Consider the following 20,312-nt stretch of genomic DNA (forward strand, 5'->3'; position numbering starts at 1 on the left):
CACCCATACTCACTGACATGGAGTCAGTTCTGAATCATATGCATCAATCATTCATTCTTCAAACTGTACGGGTTCTGCATGTTCACTGTTCTGTGAGGACTCCTTCTTACATCCAAAAATGTAGCCCTGTATATGTTTGCTGAGACTCTAAGTATTTATGGGACCAGATAACCTCATCTATCTCTAGCAGTAGCTAGATCATTTTAAGCACTGATGTTACATTTAGCAGTCCAAGATTTTACAAGACTTTCATTATGAGGTTGATGCATTAATTTATATTTTACCAATAAAAACGCTGATGACTTGAGATATTAATGCACTTAGAATAAGTCACAGAGATAGTAAATAGTAGGATTTTTTAGTGTCTGCACTACATCAAGTTCTAGGGCTATGCATTTACTCAAAAGGGAGCACGATCAAAGTTAAAATCTATTTACAAACTGATGTATGCGCCAATATTTTATGAATATTCTGCTTTATATTTAAATTTCTCTCAAGCAATGTGTTTTATGTTTACCTAACACAATCTGTTAATTTCTGAAAATTTCATTTCTTATGTGTATTTAAAGGTGCAATGGATGCAATCATCAATGTTAATTATAAAGAGCAGTCACTAAAAGTAATTACTTCATAATTTTGTTCTCTAGTGAAATAAAGTAGCGTATTTTAACCTTGGTTAATATTTAATTCTGCACATCTATAGAGCGAACTTATCAACACTGGTACATTTATGCTAAATTTTCAAAAAATGAGCTAAAGTTTAAACTGCTGTGAATATATTAAATTTTGGAGAAGATGTGAAGCTATATTTGAAAATTAAACACTTGCATAGATTTTGCTTTAAGTATGTTTAATTTATCTTTATAACTTTCCCCAACTAAATTATAAAGTTTATGTACATTGTCTTTGCAGTGAAACATTTTATTCATAAAACAGTAGTCATGAACTAATGACTCCTGCCTTTGTTCACTCCTACATATCACTTTATATTCAAAGTATATATTTGAGTGCTTTTACTATTATTTGGTTGGTTTAACAAATATATAACAATCATGATAAGATGTTACTTATTTTTGAGAAGATTAAGGGATTGGTGTTTGCAATGTTGCTATTTTGTGTTGTTAGCGGCTGTCTAGTTGGTTCCAACTCATAGAAAGTCTATGTAAAGCAGAATGAAACACTGCCCAGTCCTGCGGCATCTTCAAAATTGCTCTTAAGTTTGTTTTCATTTTTGCTGTCATGGGTACTTCCATCTAGTTGAAGGCCTTCCTGTTTTTCAATGCCTCTTTATTTACTAAGCATGATGTCCTTCTCCAAAGATTGATCTCTCGTGACATGTCCCAAGTACATGGGGCAAGTTTTGCCATCCTTGCTTTTATGAAGCATTCTTGCTGTACTTCTTCTAAGACAGATGTGTTTGTTCTTTTGGCAGTCTGTGGCAATTTCACTATTTTTTTTTTTTTGGCTAGCGTCACAATTCAAATGCATCAATTCCTCTTTGATCTTCCTTATTCAATGTCCACCTTTCACATGCTTACAAAGCTCTTGAAAATACCATGGCTCGGACCAGGGCCACCTCAGTTCTGAGTAATCTCCCTGCTTTCCATCAATTTAAAGGGTCTGGTGCAGCAGATTTACCCAATGTGATGCATCATTTGGTTTTTTGACTGCTGCTTCCATGAGCATTGGTTGCGAATCCAAACCAGACCAAATCCTCGACAACATTAATTTTCCTCCTTCTATCATGATGTTGCCTATTGGTCCAGAATTTGCTCTTCTTTACATTGAATAGTAATCCATACTGAAGGCTTCAATCCCTGATTTTGATCAGCAAGCTTCAAGTCCTCCTTACTTTCAGCATGCAAGGTTATGTCATCTGCTTATCACAGGTTCGGCTCCAATCCTGAGCTGAACTCTTCTTTATATAAGTTGGTTATTTGATTATTTGATTACCATAAAGAATGAATAAATATGGTAAGAGGATACAAATAAAACTTTGACACATAACCTTCCTGATTTTAAACCATTTATTATCCCCTTGTTGATCCATCTAGAGTTTCCACATGAGCACGAAGAAGTGTATTGGGATTCTCATTTTTCTCAAGGCTATCCATAGTTTCATGGTGACCCTATAGTACAAGAAGAACCACTCCTGTCAGTTTGTGAGACTATAAATCTACTGTAATAGAAAGCTGTGTATTTCTCCTGCAGAGTGGTTTCAAACTGCTGACCTTGCAGTTTGCCATCCAACTTGCCACAACTACACCAGCAGGGCTGGAAACAATGGCAGTGAATTGGGGTTTTTATGGGTCCATAATATGTTATGATCCACACAGTCGAATGTGTTTGCATAATTAATAAAGCCCATGTAATCATTTTCCTGGTATTCTCTGCTTTGAACCAAGCTTTGTCTGACAATAGCTTGTTTCACATGCTCTTCTGATTCTGCCCTGAACAGATTCTGTCAGTGTTATGCTAAAAACATTGTGGAATGATTTTCAGCAAAATTTTACCTTCATGTGATATTAATGATGTTGTAATATTGTTTGAACATATGTGGACTCATTTTTCTTTGGAATGAGCACAAATGTGAATCTCTTCCAGTCAGTTGGCCAGATAACCATCCTCCAAATTTCTTTGCCTACACCAATGCATGCTTAACCAGCTTGGTGAAACACTTCAATCGGCATTCTATAGATTCCTGAATCCTTTTGTAAAGCATAGTTTTATAGCATAGATTTCACTTATCATACAATTAAATCATCCAATCATATTAAGAAGAGCTGTGCAATCATCACCACAATCAATTTCAGAACATTTTCTAATCATATTAATTGTTGTTAGTGCCACATTTCACCCCAACTTTATCTGCCATGTCCCTAGGTAATTATGAATCAATTATCGTCCCTGTAGACTTACTCATCCTTGATTTCACATACAGAAAATCAAACGAAGCGCAAACAGGAAGCAACAAAACAACAATGAAAATCCAACAACAACAAAACAAAATAGAGAAAATTCTCAATTGAAAAAATGCAGAAAATATTACAAAGAGAACAACTTCTCATTGTGTCAAAAGGGAAGTTAAATGATACATTGTTACAATTTAACCTGACTACATCTTCCATAGTTGATTTTACAATGTTCTCTGTTAGCAAGGCCATTCATATCCCTCTGACAATGGACAGAGGAATTCACCTGAGGCTTAATCCATGTGGGGATCTTACAAATCAGTCAATTTTGGCCTTCCTCTATACTTCAGAGCCATCTGCATATCAGGTGTTCATAATTCAAGATCTGATATTATTCCCTCCTTCAGATTTAGATCAACCTATTCTTTCAGTGAATTTTGGACTCCTTTCTTCCTTCAGGATCATTGGTTCTTGATCAGATGCTACCTCTTGAATTGATTGAATGTCAGCTAGTTCTTTTTGGTACAGTGACTCTGTAGTCTTTCCATCTTTAACTCTAGAGACAGAAACTCTATTATTCCTGCATCATTATATTGTGCCCATAGAATATTTCAATATTGCAACGTGAGGCTTTGGAAACATGACAAAGAACTACAGTAACAATTAATAGACAATTTTAAAAGAGATTTGTTCTTGATGCTAGTCAAATAGACATTTGATTGAATACACCTTATGCTGTTACTCTATGTAAAAGTTCATCTAAGGATTAGAAATAACTAGTGTGGTCTCTCGGAGGTACAAAACTAGGTTTGAGACAGTTGAATATACTGTGGTTAGAATGAAGTAAAAATTTACTTTCTGTAATTTTATGAGAACAGCTGTTCAAGATTTTATTGATTCTATCAGTTTTGGGGTTTCTCTTCTAAATTTTCTCCAGTGTTGTATAATAAAGTTGATATTAATCAATGATCATCTGGGAAATGACTAATATATTCTTAGTCTCTATCACTCAGTCTCACTGAGTCTCAAGTACTTAGTTGAAATAAACTGAAATTATAATTGAAGTGGTCACAGCATTATTTGGGAGCAGGTCATATAGTCATGGATGTAGTATGTGGAATCAAACTATTTAGAACTTCAAGTCAAGAGTATGATTTGATTTGACTATGTAAGTTTCATATGTGCTATTTGAATTACTCGTAATTTTAATAACATTTGTTGAGAAAAACTGGAGTGGATATTTAACACTTCACTTGTAGAAATGAAACATATTAATCCAGTCAGAGTCCTGGAGGTGCATTTGGCTAAGAGTTGAGAAGCTACTCTCAATGTTTTTGTTCTCACCCACAGGCCTCTGAGTGGCTGGTCCTGTAAAGATTGACAGTCTTGGAAACACCAAGGAGTAGTTCTACTCTGTCTTATAGGTCACCATGAGTTAAAAATCAACTCAACATCAGTGGCATTATAAGACAATAGAGTAATACAAGATTAGTATATATAATTCTAAAAAACTATTTCTTCCTTGGAGAATGGTCAGGGGAAGTATTCTATTACACATGCTCTTGCAGTAATGCCAGAAGCCTATTATTAACCCAAAGCTATATAAGCATTACATCTGATGCACTATCAACCACTATATTCTACATACATTTAGATATGTCTAAGGTAAACCTGAAAAATGGTGGTAAAGTAATAATTAAAGTTTATAAGATGATTTTCATATTTCTAACTATAATTCTCAAAAGTAAAGCTACATTAGTATACCCAGAAATCATTTTTTAGGAAAATGTCAGTAATAATTTGTATGTTCAGAGATTCAAAGGGACAGATTAAGGTAACAGAAGTCATGAATTCATGACTGTTTCAACCATGAGAAGTGCATGAGGATTTGTGAACATTAGTTTTCCCACAGCATAATTATAAAAAGATAGAATTTCAAGACTTCAGTTGACAGTTGTCATGGACAAAGTCAATAGCTAGTGATAATAAAAAGTCTCTGAATTTTTCACCCATTATTGATATATTAATCAAAAATGTATCAATCAACCAAAAATCGAATGAGAACCCTGTCTGATCTCCAGCTACACAAAGCTGAAGGAGAGCCCAGCTCCACAAACTGCCCACTCATGATTCCTATGAAGCCATTGGTAGACACGCCTCTAATTTACGAATCCCTTTAGCCTGTTCTGACACCAACCATCCCTCCCACAACATTCTGTGTATCTGTTGTGTTTGATCATATTTTTTGGTCTAAAATGACTTATTTATTTATCCTGATCTTATTTTTAATTTTTATTGTTTTAACATTTTATTAGGACCTCTTACAGATATTATTGCAATTCAAAGTTCCATTAGATCAAGCATAATTGTACTGACTGCCCTCATCATTTTCTTTTCTTCTCTCCCCCACCCTACAACTCCCCTGAACTCTCAATGTAGTTAAATATTAATATATATATATATTGCCTTAACACACACTATCCCATGTATCCATCCTCTTTAAATTCTAACTTTTGTTCCCTTTGAGTGATGTTATACAGTCATCATACCTATCTGTTCTCCCTTCCCCCTTTCCCCTCCCTTTCTTCCTGTATCCTCAGGAAGTCAATAATTCCCTTACTATTTTTGCGGCAATACTCAATCTTGATTTTGTGCATTGAAAGATCTTGGTTGTCTCCATGTACCTACGGAGGATTAGCATGATTAGTGATGTAAAACTAGGACCATAATAGTGGGAGGAGGAGATTTTAAGAGCTAGAGGAGAGTTTTGCATTTCATCAGTGTTATACTGCAGCCTAGATATATCATCCTTTCCGCGTGGCCCTTCTGTGAAGGACTATCAACTGTCTTACAGATTGGCTGTGGGTCTCCACGTTACCTATGTTCCTTCACATCAGTTTGATTGCTTGTTTTTGAACTTCTGTCAACACCTTTTCCTGTCAGGATCTCATGAGCACACAGGCTGGTGTGCTTTTTCCATGTGGGCTTTATTACTTCCTTGCTAAATAGCTGCTTGTTTGACTATAAGTCTTTAAGACCCAAAACTTACTATCTTTTAATAGCCAGGCACCATTAGCTTTCTTCATCACATTTACTTATGCCCCCACTTTGTCTTCAGAAATCGTGTTGAGAAAATGAGTATCCCACATTGCCACAGTTTTAGAACAAACCATTCTTTTACTGAGGTGGGATTTAATTAGAAACCTAAAATCCACCTCCTTTGCTATTTTACTTACTTATATATACATACCTAGATGGATACACCTATTTCATATATTTATATCTTTACGTATAGCCATGTGCATATTTTACTTATATATATAAATTTTACACCCTAGTTGTTTTCTCTGTTTCTTTTTTCTTTCTTCCTGCCCCACTATTGATATTATCATGTAGTTCTTGTCCTTTTTCTTGTCGATGTAATGGATAATATTAATGAACATTCAGATGGTAAACCATCCTGTATCCCTGGAATGAATCCCACTTTGTTATGGTAAATTATTCATTTAATGTACTTTTATATTCTATTTGCCAAAATTTTGTTAAGGATGTTTACGTCGTTGCTCTACAGTTCTCTATTTTTTGTTGGATTCTTGGTTCACTTTTGGTATCAGTGTTATACTAGCTTCATCGAATGAGTTTAGGAGTTTGACATTCTTTTCTATACTCTTGAAAAGTTTGTGTACAATTGGTGTGAGCTCTTTCTGAATGTTTGGTAGAATTCTCCTGTGAAGACATCTGGGCCAGGAGTTTTCTTTTTAGTTGGTAGCTCCTTGATAATCATATATATATATATATATTATCTTCTTTTGCTTTGGGTTTATTCAGTTTATTGACTTCTATATGGGATAATCTATGGAGGGATTGTTTTTCCAAGTATTTGTCCATGTCTTCAAAAATTATGGTATTCATTGGACTAGAGATTTTTGTGGTATGGTGTAATTAATCTTTTTTTGGAGTCTCTTGTAATTAATCTTTTATTGGAGTCTCTTGTAATTCATCCCTCATCCTGGTTATTGATGACTGTCCCTTCCTTTCTTTTGTTAGGTTTGCCAACAGTCTATCAATTTCATTCATCATCTCAAAGAACCAGCTTTTCCCTGCTGTGATTTTATGCAGTTTTTCTTATTTTCCCACTCATTAATCTCCACCCTGATTTTTATTATTTCTTTTCTTTTGCTATTGGAAGAATTATTCTTTTGACTCCGTTCTAATTGTTAGAGGTTTTGTGATAGTATAGCAACCATATGCCTCTCTTCCTTTTGCATATGAGCATTTAGTTTTATAAAGCATCCTCTGAGAACTTCTCTTGATGTATACAAAACGTTTGGGAACAGTGTATTCTCATTTGCATTGGTTTATTAAAACTTTCTGATTTAACTCTAATTTTGGTTACTCATTTTGGAGAAACAAATTGTTTATCTCTCAACTATTTATCCTTGTTTTTCAGATCTTCCTTTTATTGAGTCCCAACTTAATGGCATAGTTGTCTGAGAAGGAAATATGACTGACCTCTATAATTTACTCAGGCTTGACTTGTGTCCCCAGTCCATGGTCTATTTTCAAATACGTTCCAGGAGAGCTCTAAATATGTCTAAATAGCAGGTTGAGTTGTCTAGTTGTAGAATTTGGTTCTGAACCCTCCTGATTGAGCTTCTTTCCCATTGATCTATCTTTCTCAGAGAGTGGTGTATTGAAGTCACCTACTATGACTATTGAACTTGTGATCTTGGTGTGGTAGTCTCTGATGCTTCTGCTACCCTATCACTTCTGATAGGGTTTTCATACATGTTCTTCATGATGAATTGGTGATTCTCTTTTGCCTTCTTTAGAGATGGTTAATGTTTAAACCCAGCAGATGGCTCATGTTTATACCCAGCAAAATGGCATAACTGACCAATCCTTGAGTTAAAGCCCTTTATACCATAATTGTATGCCCCACGGAGACTTTGAGGCAGAGTTACAAAGACTATGGAAAAAAAAGTGATGTCAAGAAATTTCACTACAATGTATCAATTAATAATTATTAATGTGAAAACAAATGTTTTTCTTTTAAGGAAAACATTTACAGTCTTCAAAAATTATAATACATGAAAAGTAATCAAGGTAGGATATTATTTTTTATTCACATATTTACCACTTTTATTATCTATGAAGTACAAGGCTAAGTCAAAAAGCATTGCCTCTAGGGTTCCTGTTTTTACATGAACAGATTTATTGCAAGCAAAATGTTTAAATCTGGAATCAGTGGATCAGTTGCAGCCAAGTTGTGTTAGTCTGGGTAGACTTGAGAAACAAATTCATGGACATTAATATGTGCATAAGAAAGAGCTTTATATAAAAGAGAAATTATTTATATAAAAGAAATATCCACGCTCATTCCAGATAAGTCCGTAAGTCCAATATTAGCCCACATGTTCAACACTAGTCCATAAATCCCTCATTACACTCACACAGCCATACAATAATGCTGAATGCGGGAAGATCACAGATCAGTGGATAGAAAGTCTTGTAGATCCAGTGGCTGTGGAAGGATCTCAGTGCTGGCATGAGCCTCCAAGTAGCTCCTCCAGCTCCAGGACTCTGACGCCATCAGTGTGTCTCCATGTGGCTTGTCAACAGAATTGTCTTGTAGGAAGAGAGTGTATCTAGCCTCCAGTGAACTATCTGTCTCCTTCATGACTCCAAATGAGGTCATCAAGCTGGGATATGAATGACAGGCTAGACTCCACCCCTTCACATGTTGACAGATTATGTAACTGCCACACATGTTTAGACAGCAGGAAGAAAAAATTGAAAATGAAAAGATGACCTTTACTTTGAATTACAATTCCTAAAATTTTCAAACAGTATTTTATGTTTTGGGGTTTTTTAATCAAAAATTTGTCATATGATCATTCATAATTCAAATTGAAATTGGGAATACAATAAATTGTTTTTTTAATTATAGATAGATTGGAAACTGATACATATTAGTTAGGGAGGGAAATGAACAGAAAGAATGACTACTGGGATAAAAACAGAAGTCTCTGTTACAAAATAAATATTTGATATTTTTTGCCTGTATAGAAAACCTATATTTTATAAGAACTTCTGGATTTGGATGAATTTAATGTTAGATTATATATTGAGTTTTAAATAATTAGAGTAGAAACCAATTTAGCACAAGGTATAAGTTAATAGAACTTCAGAATGTGTAAGGAAGCATATAATCAATGGGAATAAATGCTGTCAGGAGAGATGCTCAACCACCCCTAATACTGTTCCAGCCCAAATCTCTCTTGACACCCCTACTCTCACAAATAACAGAAATTTTGCCAAATTGCTGCAGAGGAAAACAAATGACTACATGACTATCCTTGCCAGACGAGTGATTCAGTCTCATTATTCTTCTTAATTCTAAGATGACACATTGATTTAAAATTCTCTCTACATCCCAGTTGCAAGGAAGCAGAAAAATGCAGTTTTGTTCCTCTCTTAGGGGCACGGGATTCACAATGAGAAAGGGTATCAAAATGGGTAAGCTATATTGAAAAGAAATTTGCCTGCACAAACAAGATATTTTATTATATAAGGTATTATTAAAATACCATATTGTATAAGACCTTATGAAACTAACATTAAGGAAAATTACTCTATATGATTTCTTTGAAGAGATACATTTATGGAAAATTAACCAAAAAATCAATAATTTTAAGAAACACATATTCATATTACTATGTCACAATAACGTAAAGTAAAAGTAAACGAGGAAGAAATGTCTGCAGTAATATTAATATATTTTAAAGATCTTATTTTTCAGTTTTAAATCTTTTCAAGTGAATGAAATATATTAAGCTAACAAAAATAGGCAAATTAGCTAAATACATAAATTGCACATGTGAAATTACCAATACCAAAAATGATCCTATGAAAGAGAATGAAAACTATATTTACAAATTAAATAAAACAAAAGCTTATTTTTAACCTTAAAAATAATGCTACCCACAAATTGAAAACTACTTAGATGGATTTGATCACATACTTCATTATTATATAAAATAAGTTAAATTACATTAAAACATTTTTACAGGAATTAAAGTCAGTAAATTAAACTCAATTTTTAAAATTGTTTTATTAGGGGCTCATACAACGCTTATCACAATACACACGTACATCAATTGTGTAAAGCACATTTGTACATTCATTGCCCTCATCATTCTCAAAATATTTGCTCTCCACCTAAGCCCCTGGCATCAGTTCCTCATTTTTCCCCTCCCTCCCTCCCTATTCCCCACTCCCTCATGAACCCTTGATAGTTTATAAATTATTACTTTGTTATATCTTGCCCTGTCTGACGCTTCTCTTCACCCACTTTTCTGTTGTCCGTCTCCCAGGGAGGAAGTCACAGGCAGATCCTTCTTATCAGTTCCCCCTTTCCAACCCACCCTCCCTCCACCCTCCCAGTATCTCCGCTCACATCACTCGTCCTCAAGGGATCATTCACCCTGGATTCCCTGTGTTTCCAGTTCCTATCTGAACCAGTGTATATCCTCTGGTCTAGCCAGATGTTTAATGTAGAATTGGGATCATGATGGGGTTTGGGGGGAGGAAGCATTTAGGAACTAGAGGAAAGTTGTATTAAACTCAATTAAAAAATTAATTTTTTCCTTCGAATTGCCTAAGATTCAGTTATACAACTCGAGACCAAACCAAAATGAGAAATAACAGCTTAAAGACTGTGTAATACTAACTACCCTATTAATTAATTTATATGTTTATTGGGAAATTTAATATAAATAAATGAAAGTTTCTAAAATATTACAGCTATATGACCTCAAATTGTTTTTATTCCTTAAATTTTTTTTACAACAAATGTGCACTGTTTTATCAGTCCTCTTTCTACTTTCACAGATGAATATATAAAATAAATAAGTGGATATATATGAATAAAGTTATATCAAGGAAATGGCTCAGATAGCTCAATTAATATGATATTTCTAGCTGCAATTCATTATGTTATATAATTATGGACTTTTTGTGCCTGTGGCTATAATTCCATTTTGGAGAGCATTCCATATTAATAAACAGAAATCGGATAGGATTACGATCTGAACTTAGGCTATAAATTGGGCCATACTCTTTGTTGGCACTTTGAAAATACTACTTTAGAAGCAGACGTGCTCCAGGTTTTTGACTTCCTTGGCTATATAATGGTGCTGCCATACAACTCTGCCCAGTCATCATTTCATGGGACAACCAGACCCTATTTCCCTACTGAGACTCGGTGAAAACAAGAGGAATTCTGTGACTTTTAGACATTTTTGGTATCTGATTCTGCCCCCTACAATTGACTCACCTATGCCTGACCTTCAGGTTTTAAAATGAACAGCACAAGGCACCATAGGAGAAAATTTCTCACAGTTTTGCAAGTTTCTGTGGACCATTGCAGTGATTCACAGAACATGAGACCCTGAAGGAATATCGTCAAGATAGGAGGTGAGGTGTGGCGGGGGAGTTGGGCTGGTATTGTACCTGAATAGCATCATGGAAGAGTTGAACCCCTGGGACATCATTAAAATTCAAATACCTGGGACTAGTCTGTATTATTTTTACATATTATTACTAAATAGTTATAGAAGAAATCAGTTCTGAACCCAGGCAAATTCAAAGTCCGTAAGAAAAATGTTAGACTGGAGAGTTCTCCTGAATCACGTGGTACTGGCGTTGATGAACCCAAAATTGATAGTCAGACAATAGGCTGATGACAGCAGACCCACTGAAAAGTCACTGAAGGTTTCCTAAGGATATGTGGCACACTTCTGACTCAAGTTCAAATGCAGGATTAACACCCAGCAAAAACAGTGAAGCAATCTTTCCCAAAGCATCTTCCTAAATGAAAAGTAGGCAAAACCCACGAGGAAACTTCCTTTCAGTTGCCTCAGACTGTAACCTGAGTAAGGAAGTTGCATTTTACCCTAATTTTTTTCACAAATGCTTGGCTTTGCACAGCAGATCCAATTATAGAGTGGATTACATTGTGCTTGATTATACCATGGGAGATTACTAGGCTTCAATCGCTAAACCACTGAGAATCCTAGTTTAATCAAGTTGACACAAAGCCTATCTATCACAGACTATGTTTTGTCAAATGGGAAACTGTACATTTCTCTTTAAATGATGCATAATCTCAAAATAAGGCCAATAATAAGGTAATTGTGATTCTAACATGATACAACTAGCATGCATACTAAAAACATGCTATTCTAATTATATATTTTATTAATGTATACAACAAAATATTTTCCGCACACATACTAGGAAGAAATACTTGTAACAATTACAATCCTCTTTTCTGCTATTGATATATGACCTTGAATGTCACTTAGAACTATGTTTTTTCACCGTTGTATTCCCTTTGCCCTTACTAAGCACCTAAACTAGTTGAGTTTTTTTTGCCTGGTGAAATGACTTAAACCTTAATTCCTGGAGATCTGGGCCATCCGTGGTCATGTTACATTTGAGTTGCTGTAACTTACCATTTTTGTTAATCACAGGGCTTGGTAGTATTTTTTAAAATCATTTTATTGGGGGCTCATACAATTCTTATTAAAATCCATACATACATCCATGGTGTCAAGCATATGTGTACATTTGTCGCCACCATTTTTCTCAAAACATTTGCCTTCTACTTGAGTCCTTAATATCGGCTCCTCATTCCTCCCCCCCCCCCTTTCTCCTCCCTCATTAACCCTTCATAATTCATAAATTATTATTTTGGCATATGTTACACTGTCCGACATCTCCCCCTGCCCTCTTCTCTGCTGTCCATCCCCCAGGGAGGAGGCTTGAAATCGGTTTCCCCTTTCCACCACACATTCCCTCCACCCTCCAGGCATCGCCAGTCTCAACACTGGTTCTGAGGGATCATCTGTCCTGGATTCCCTGTGTTTCCAGTTGCTCTCTGTATCAATGTACATCCTCTGGTCTAGCCAGATTTTTTAGATAGAATTGGGATCATGATAGTGGGGGGAGGAAGCATTTAAGAACTAGAGGAAAGTTATATGTTTCATTGTTGCCACTCTGCATCCTGACTGGCTCTTCTCCTCCCCACCACCCTCCAGTAAGGAGGTGTCCAGTTGCCTACTGATGGGCTTTGAGTCTCCACTCTGCACTCACCCACATTTACAATGATATGATTTTTTGTTCTTTGATGCTTGATACCTGATCCCTTCGACAGATTGTGGTCACACAGGCTGGTGTGCTTCTTCCATGTGTGCTATGTTGCTTCTGAGCTAGATGGCCGCTTGTTTATCTTCAAGCCTTTAAGACCCCAGATGCTACATTTTTTGATAGCCGGGCACCATCAGCTTTCTTCACCACATATGCTTATGCACACGTTTGTCTTCAGTGATCATATCGGGAAGGTGGGCACCCACTTATATGATTTTTAGCTCTTTGATGTCTGATAACTGGTCCCTTCTAAACCTTGTGGTTAGACAGGCTGGTGTGCTTCTTCCATGGGCTTTGATGCTTCTCAGGTAGATGGCTGCTTATTTATCTTCAAGCTTTTATGACCCCAGTTGCTATAGGTTTTGATATCCAGGCACCATCAGCTCTCTTCACCACATTTGCTTATGCACGCATTTTTCTTCAGCAATCATGTCGGGAAGGTGTGCATCATGGAATGCCAATTTAATAGAACCACGTGTTCTTGCATTGAGTAAGTGCTTGAGTGGAGGCCCAATGTCCATCTGCTGCCTTAATACTAAACCTCTTAAATAGATGCATGTAGATCTATTTCCACACCCTCCTATATAAATATATTTACATATGTACATGCCAGTCTTTAGACCTCTATAAATACCCTTTGCCTCCTAGTTATTTCCTCTATTTCCTTTTACTTTTCTCTTGTCCAACTATCATGCTCAGCCTTCATTTGGGTTTCAGTAATTTCTCTCAGTTACATTGCCCTTGCTAAGTCCCTACCAGGCCTCTCACACTCTCTTTGGATCACTTGTTGCTCCCCTGTCCTTGGGTTGATCAGCACCATCTCCTTACTCCCGCCTCCCCCTCTCCCATTTCCCCCCAGAACCACAGGTCCCATTGTTTTCTCCTCCAGACTATTCATCCAGCCTATCTTATCTAGATAGATTTGTAGAGATAATAGTATGCACCAAAAATCAAGCCATAACAAGATAGGTGACGAATGGGAACACAGCGATGACAACAAAAAAGAAAACCAATGACCCATAGAAGAATAAATTAATTAAAAGAAAAAAAATTAAAGAAAGAAAAACCTGTAAATAGATCAAGGTCTTATTTTTGACCTCTAGGTGTGTCCTTCAGTCAGGTCCGAGGGGGTGCCATGCTCTGGCTCCAGAGTCTGTCTTTTGTACTTCCTTGGGGGCTCCCTGCTCTGCTCCCGTGGTTGCTCTGCAGCATATCTTTAGGGATTTGCTTCGGTGTCACGAGATCAGTCCAGGCCAGTCCTGACCCTGAGTCTCCAGTGTTGTCCCCCTTAGGGTGCTGGGCCAACAAGGGATTATGTGTCTCCTAGTGGGATCAGCCATATTGTCCACTCTGTGCATTGGCTCTTCAGAGCAGGGATATCATCCTCCAGGCCTGGTGGGCCAGGTTATACTCCACTCTCTCTTCCTCCCCCTTCATTTGCTCCCGTATGCTCTGATCAGATATGTCCCTCTCCCCTAGCTGCAGCTTCAGTGCTGTCCTCTCAAGTAAATTCTTCTGGGGTGAGGGGCAGTTGTCCATAGCCCCTCCACTGGCTCCCCACTCCTTGGCAACATGCTGCGTTCATCTGTCACTGACTTTAAGTCCAGTCCCTCTTTCCCTGTGGAGGCACAAACAATACCCAACCCTTTGTGGGTCAGTGTCCTATTCCCCTGCCACACATATTTTTCTTTCCCTTTTCCTCCCTGCCCCTTTTTAAGTTGGCTACCATATGTGCCCCTGGATTTGGTCTGGCCCCTGCCACACTACCTGGACCTCACCCCTGGAGGGTTTCTATACCATAACTTTTCCCTGGGCCCCTTTTGGATTTACTTTTCTGTTCTTTCTTTTTTATGTATAAACTCACCTCAGCAGACTCATGTTCTACTTGTCTGTTTGTGCTTGGCTTACTTCACTTAGGATAATTTCCTCCAGTTCTTCCCATGCGGCGATATGCTTCATCACTGCTTTTTAGCGATGCATAGTATTCCATTGTATGTATGTACCACAGTTTTTTAATCAATTTTTCAGTTGATAGCGATTTGGGTTGCTTCCAGCTCCTTGAAATTGTGAACTGTGCCGCAATGAACACTGGAGCACAGATGTCTGACTGTGGTTTGTTTCTTGCCTCTTCTGGGCATATGCCCAGCAGGAGGATTGCTGGGGAGTATGGTAGATCAATTTCCATCTGTTTTAGAAATCATGAAATCGATTTCCATAGTGGCTGTACATACCTGCAGGTCCACTAGCAATAGATGAGAGTTCCTGTCTCACCACAGGGGCTTGGTAGTATTGAGAAAACCTAAGAAATTTCCTGGATTCCAGATATATATATATATATATATATATATATATATATATATATATATATACTCAATAATGAAATCTCAATTCAATTTCATCTTGGTAATTTGAATCAATCACGGCATTCAATCACTAATTCCCTTCATCCTCTATGGACTGAGAGGCATGGGGACCCCACAGTGGCCAGGAATCATTCTTAACTTCTAAGTTAATGAAATCAGGGCTGTATCTCCAAGTGGGAATAGTCTTCCTTTAGTAACTAAGAACTCCAGACTTGAAGAGTAGAGGTTTAGTGATAGAAAGTTCTGAAGTTGTGGTTCCTGGACCCATGAATTCTGAAAATTGTACAAACAGCCCCACATATTGGACTCTGTTTCATATCATAGACAACCTGATATTAGCAGTATATTGCCATCAAGTGGAACCATAATTGTATCTTTAGAAGGCTATTCCATCATTCTATCATGCCAGCTACTTCAGGTTGCTGGGTGGCTAGGTAGATCAGTAGGCTCTGTGAGCACTGGCTATTTCCACACTTCATTTGCCATGAAGTGTGTCCCTTTATCTGATTCAATCCTGGGTGGAATCCTATGCCAGTGAATTGAGAATTCTATAATGCACAAATGTTGGTTTTGGTAGAAGAATTGCATGTAAGGAAGGCAAATCTGTATCAAAATGAGTATCTATTCCAGTGATTACAAACCCTGCGCTGTCTATGCTAGAAGCAGTCGTGCGGCTTCCTCCTGCCCCCGCCCTTGGCGGCGCAGGGAGCCTAGCTGTGCTGGGGGCTGTTTCCAAGGGATGCATCCTGGGGAGCCACCCGGGCTTTTTGAAAACTTGACTGTTTGGGCCGGGGGGCGGGGGGGTTCTGGGTTTACCTGCTCGTCTCTGCAATGGCGCTACACCTGGGGCCACGCCCCATCTCTCTTCCATGCAAAGATGGAGGGTAGAAGCCTAGGCTAGGAAGGCAGTTATTAACCGTTTAGTGGGGGGGGGGGGGGCGGCCTGTCTTGGTTAAAGGAAATCACTGACACGTGCCCTCCCCTCCCCCACGCACTAAAACTAGTCCGAGGCAATGTGGAAGAGCAATAAAAGAGCTGTAGGTCCTCCGACCAAGTCGAGATGTGTGCCTCACTTCTAGATATTTAAATTTACGTTATCTGTTATCAGCGCAATTAAACTGTTGGCTTTTAATAGTGCTTCATATCACAAGACGTGGTTATTCTAGGAACTTTATATATATATCAGGAGCTTCTCAAATTATTGCCTTGATGCTCAATTAGGTGACAATACAAGAAATCACAACAGCTTTATTTACCAAGTGAGATAGATGAGTGGGACTTAATACTAAGTGTCATCAAGTCTATTCCAACTCTTATTCTGCAGTATAACTGCTTCTATGGATTTCCCGAGACTAACTTCTGTAGTAGAAAACCTCAGTTTTTTCCAGGGAGCAGGGGGTTTCTAACTGCTAAACAGCCAGCAGCCTAAATGTAACCCATTAATGCCGCCAAGAACTGACAAAAAACCCCGAAAGATCCTTGGCTTTAATTTTCCATTTTCAAGTCTAGCAATGGCCATTTGAATTCTTTACACATTTGTTATTAGTACTGATCATTCTGCCTCTTGAAAACCGAAGATAATTTGTTTAAGGCCAATTGATTAACTACTTTAAGTCACCTTTACATAACATAACATTCACAGATTCTGGGAATTAGAACACGGGTATCTTGTGGAGAGAGGTGCATTTTTTGTGTGTTTGTGTGTGTGTGTGTGTGTGTGTGTGTGTGTGTGTGTGTGGTGGTGTGGGCGGTGGGCGGGTTGGCTTAACTGGGTGATGGTTTACAGAGCTGATCAGTTTTCCATTCCCTACACATACACATTTCTTGTCATGTCATTGGTTACAATACACACAATGTAACATCACTTATTCTACTTGCTCCCTGTTTCCAGTTTCCATTCCACCTTTCCTAAACCCTTCTGAGCTTTGTCTTTAGTTACTAGCTGCCCTTTTGATCACAAATGGTTGAATAGTCTGCAAATGAATCTTGGTCTTTCGCTGCCATCCACAGCCCTCTGCAAACTGGGTACTCACAATTTAAGGCCTACAAAAAAAAAGAAAGAAAAAGAAGTAATCCTGTGGGATCAACTTGCCACAAGGTTGCTGATTGATCTCCCTGAGGAACGGTCTCACATCTGAGATTTAAAGTTGGTTTTTCCTGCTGAAAGATCAGCCACTTGGCTGTGGCAATTGTCAAGTGTATCTTTGTGACTGAATGTCTGTGTTGCTGAGCCCATATATAACCTCCATCCTTGCCACTACAGCCACATTGCTCAGGAACTCATTGGGCAATGACATTAGTGGTTAGGGAAAGAGGATGAATTACTTTCATAAAATGTGTTATCCTAACCACTCGATTGTTAAAATTCTCTTCGGCAGGGACAACCCTTTGATGAGCATTCACATGAGATACAATAGTCTCACTTTTTTGCACCTCTTGAGAGGTCTATCCACAGACATCTTCCTCAAATCTTCTTGTCACTAATTTTCCAATCATTTTTTTCTTCCAATGCCCTAACAAGCAAGCACAAGCACTGACCCAAATCCATGAATCTGTATGTAGTTGCACATATGACCTTTTTTTTTTTCAATCAAAGCAAAATTAACAACCTAGTGTACTGCTCAAAAATTCTGCCCTGTGGGAGAATTTCCCTTCGCCACTGTCCTTCAGGAAGATCCCCAAACAGGAACACTTCATCCGGATAAGAGGAGGGTTTATTAACAACCTGTGATAAGCAGATAACCCAACCTTCTTCTGAAAACCAATACGACTTGACTCGAATCACTTGCTGAAAAAAAAATCCCATATTGCAGCCTTTGGTATGGATGCCAACTCAGTGTAAGGAAACCAAAAGCCCCTAGAACTGGATTAATAGACGACATGGTGAATGCAATAAAAAAGATGAAAGTTGTCCAAATTTCACTTTGCTTGAATCCACAACCAGCTCACATGGAAGCAGCAATCAAGAAATCAAATGACATATTGCATTTGACAAATATATTGCACAAAGCCTCTTTAAAGTGTTCAAGAGCAAGGATGTCAACAACTTTGAAGACTAAGGTGCACCTGAACCAAACCATGGTCTTTTCAATCACCTCAGGTGCGTGTGAAAATTGGACAATGCATACAGAAGACTACAGATTAAATGATGCATTTAAGCTATGGTGTTGGCAAAGAATATTAAAAGTAATATAGCATGTCAGAACAAAATGATCTGTCTTGAACAGGTATACCCATAGTGCTTCTTAGAAGTGAGAATGACAATACTGCAGCTTACATATTTTAGACACCTTGTCAGGAGAGACTAATTCCTGGAAAATCCATTATAATTGGTCAAATAGAGAGTTAGCATGAATGAGGTAGACCTTCAAGGAGATGGATTGATACTGTGGTTGCAGCAATAGGTTCAGCACAACAATTAGGAGGCTTTGCTTGATTTCATTCTGTTTTACACAGATAGTTGTGCTATGACTTAGAACTGATAGCACCTATCAATAAAAATAAATAAATTTTAGAAAGGCTTTAGCCTAACTAACATAAAGCACTACCTTTGTCAGTAGGGTATGCATTTCTGTAATGGTCGAGTTTCAGTCTTAGAACACCTGGCAAATCATGAATGTCACTGACAGCCGATGAAGCAATAGAAATCGCCACATTTGGCTTTAGTCAACTGCGGAGAATAGCAAATTGAGAGAAAAAAGAGATTTTAAAAGTTTTTTTGTCTGGAATATTTGAGCCCTTGTTTTCTAGTAGACAAGAAAAAAGTGTTTCAGGGATGGAAGAAAAATTTCCTTCAGATCAAAGCAAATTCTAAATATTGATTTCATCATTGACTACTTTGAATAACTTGTCTTAAAAAGTATTGATTTTAATTAGATCAGATGAAGGCAAACACACACAAAACATGATTTTTTAAAAATTTGCAGATACCATTGTATTTATGTTTGTTTCTTTGTTTTGCTTTTGTTTGGATTAAGGAGAGTATTTAGGCAATTTTACCTAATTCCTCTTCCATATACCCAGTACCAAAAAACAAGTAGATACTTTTATTTGGATTTTTAAAAAGCCTAGGAAACGTAGTTTGAAATAAAAATAATGAGCTAGATTGTAGATAGATGGGATACAGATAGACAAATGTTAGGTAGACAGATGATAACTAGCTAGATAGTTATATAGATGAACAGATGGACAGATAGATAGATGGAGGAAAAGACAGGCAGAGAGAGAGAGAATTATTCACTTGACAAAAAGCGTATTTGTTCTTAAGTATGCTAAAATAAAAATCATAGTTTTGATTATATTCTTATTGTCCTGATACGTATAATTTTCTATTCCATGAAAATTTAATGAATTGATACATTTGAATATCCATTAGTTTATATCTCTCATGCTTTAAATTAATTGTTTTTTAGTTAGTTCTGGGAAAAGAATGCATCAAATATAAAATGTTCATATCATTGGCAATCAATGAGAATGTGAACATTACAAGTGTCAGAAGACATGTATGATTATGCCGATGTCATCACAAATCAATAGTTTACTATTTTCCTTCGGGAATTGTTGTGGCTAATGCATCACTCTCAATTACAAACATATGATCATTTGGGGGAAGCTAATATCACCGAGAGAGGATAAAACAAAGGCTAGATAGTAAAAATTAGTTGCTTTTTTATATGTCAGAAAATATAAACTGAGCTGATGAAAATAAAAATTATAAACACCTCTAAACAGAAATTTAACTCCATTACACCCTAAAAGATTAGCCCTGGCAATAATGAAGGATTAATTTATAAGGTACATATTAGTTTTGATAATGAGGATGCTC

Source organism: Tenrec ecaudatus, chromosome 4, assembly GCF_050624435.1.
Source record: "Tenrec ecaudatus isolate mTenEca1 chromosome 4, mTenEca1.hap1, whole genome shotgun sequence".
NCBI classification, from domain to species: domain Eukaryota; kingdom Metazoa; phylum Chordata; class Mammalia; order Afrosoricida; family Tenrecidae; genus Tenrec; species Tenrec ecaudatus.